General features: G+C 45.8%; 1 pseudogene; it reads left to right on the top strand.

Annotated features, from left to right (window-relative positions):
* The first annotated feature begins 1,149 nt into the window (after positions 1–1,149).
* LOC103213339 lies at positions 1,150–2,046 on the top strand (annotated as a pseudogene).
* Positions 2,047–2,531: the final 485 nt, after the last annotated feature.

Genomic DNA, 2,531 nt, shown 5'->3' with positions numbered 1-2,531 from the left:
GTCCCCTTTGCCTGGGTTCCCTCTCCTCACCTGGGTCCCTGTGGCTGACTCCTCCAATAAAATAGTAATAGTGAATAATTTTAGCAAAGCAGTGGCTTGGGCTACTAAACCCACAAACTTATCCTGACTTATTTTTATGTTTTTTTTTTTTCTTTCTTTTTTTGAAAGTTTCTGTGTTCCCCCTGGAATTAGCAGATAAAGAGAAACAACACAATAAAATTAAAAAAATAAAAAATAAAAAAAGAGAAGCATATCCATTAAGATTTGTGCAACATTATAAGTATATCCAAGGGCCATCTGGAGATCTTTATTTGGTTACTTTACTTCACCTTGTGAATGTTTGATGTAGGTAGATGAGGACACAAGGAAAGTCAACTTCATTTGCAAAATTGCTAGAACCCAGCTTTGCAATTACTCGTGACAGAAACAAAGTCAAATGTCAGTAAAGCAATGAAACTTAGGTGTCAGAATGTAACTGCTGACTCAGTGCCTTCATTACTTAGTGCTGCTGAACAGAAATACCACAGGTAGGTGGCATTAGAGAAGGCGAATGTATGGTCTCACTGTTTAGGAGGTTAGAGGTCTGAATTCCTGCCCTGGCTCCAGGGGAAGCCCTCTGATGTGGGCTTTGTGGGGAAAGGTCCTTGTCCCTTTCGGTTTCTATAGCCCTGTGTCCCTGGCTTCCTTGGCGATCTTCAAGCAGCACCTATCTTCAGCTGTTTGTGCTTTCTTGTCTGTGTATGCCTCCTCTTATTTTCTTCTTTTTTTTAGTTCACTTTGTCGTTGTTGAGAATACACACAGGAGAACATGTACCAATTCCATGTGTACCTACTGTGGTCCTATTGTCAGAAGGGACCGTTCCCTGGAAAGAATATCATGGCCGGTAAAATGGTGGTTGTTGTTGTTAATGTGCCATCAAGTCATGTCCGACTCATAGTGACCCTATGCACACCAGAATGCAAAACTGCCCAGTCCTGCACAAACTCCAGAGAGCAGCAGGCCATCGTGGTGGAGCCTTATGCCCGTTACACCTCAGCACTGTTATGGCACAGGTAGTTACCACCCAGTGGTCTCCACTTGTGGCAGGAGCTGCTCTGTCCCACGTAGCCACTGCCAGTTCCAGGCCCCTGGCCACTCCCGCTGCCTCCATGAGGCTAAGGGTCAGGCTTCAGAAGTGGACCTGGCTGCTGGAGATGCTGGAAGCGGAGCTGACTCAGGCGCAGCTGCACGCACACCTGGGCCAGTTACTGTTGCCCACCTGGGGTATAGTTCTGACACCCGGTTTACAATTACATTGAGCAACAAGGATGCCCGCACTGGAGATGAAGAGACCTTGGCTTCCTATGGGATTGTTTCTGGGTACTTGATACGTTTGATTCTTGAAGGTGCCATTCTAGCACCTAACTTACCTTCCTCCACAGATTCAGAGCCTTCCTCATTCCAGCCTAATGACCAATGCTTTTTGGCCACCAGGTCCAACCAATCCAGCATACAAGGTGAACAACTGAGTGATTCCTTCCAAGGACAGGTGGCCGAATCTGTTGTCAAGAATGATGACAGTATGCCAGGGCCTAGTGAGGATGTTGAAGAAGAGTCAGTACAAGATGTCGTGGATATGGAGAAGGGCACAGGCTTCTGTCCCTCAGAACCAATGCTCTGCAGTGAGATAGCGGAAGGACAGGTGCCCCATTCGTTAGAGACCCTGTATCACGCAGCTGACTAGTCCAATGCCAATGATGCCTTGATTGTGTTGATCCATCTTCTCATGTTGGAGTCAGGCTACATACCTCAGAGAACAGAAGCCAAAATAGCGTCCCTGCCAGAGAAGTGGAAGTCGGGTGCTGTGTATAAGCCACAGTACATGCACCCCCTCTGTGACGGTGGCACCGCTGCTGTCACCTGTGTGCCTTTGGGAATCCTCATAGTTGTAAATGCTACAGTAAAAATCAACGAGATTAGACGTGTAAAATGATTGCAGCTGCTACCGGAATCTTTTACCTGCAGAGTGGAACCAGAGGAAAATGTGGCTAAGATATACAAAGATGGTAAAGCGGAGGGTCTACTAAAAAGGGGACGGCCCTCAACAAGATGGACTGGCACAGTGGCTGCAATGATGGCCTGGGGTATAGCGAGGATAGTGAGGCTGGTGCAGGACTGGGCAGTGTTTCGTTCTCTTGTGCGTAATGTGGCTCTGACTCAGAGGGAACTTGAAGGCACCTAACAACAACAACATGTACCATTTAGTGACATCGATTGCATTCTTTGAATTGTGCAACTCTTCTCACCCTCCTTTTCCGAGCTGCTCCTTCTCTATTAACATTAATTCACTGACCCCTAAGTTTCCTATCAGATCTTTCAAGTTGCTGTTGTCCATTTGACCCTCTAAAGATATTTCTTAAAAGAGTATAATGCTCCAGGCTGATATTTTACTATTTAAACTAAACTGTTTCTTGGTTTTAAGAAACCTCAAGGAATATTTTTGGTTTAAGGTTTAAAGTGTATTCCCGGGCAATAGTTTCAGGGATTCATC

Source organism: Orycteropus afer, unplaced genomic scaffold, assembly GCF_000298275.1.
Source record: "Orycteropus afer afer isolate SDZICR_OR568_19922 unplaced genomic scaffold, OryAfe1.0 scaffold01644, whole genome shotgun sequence".
NCBI lineage: Eukaryota > Metazoa > Chordata > Mammalia > Tubulidentata > Orycteropodidae > Orycteropus > Orycteropus afer.
The sequence above is the reverse complement of the archived record's forward strand: the minus strand, read 5'-3'. Positions and strand labels throughout refer to the sequence as shown.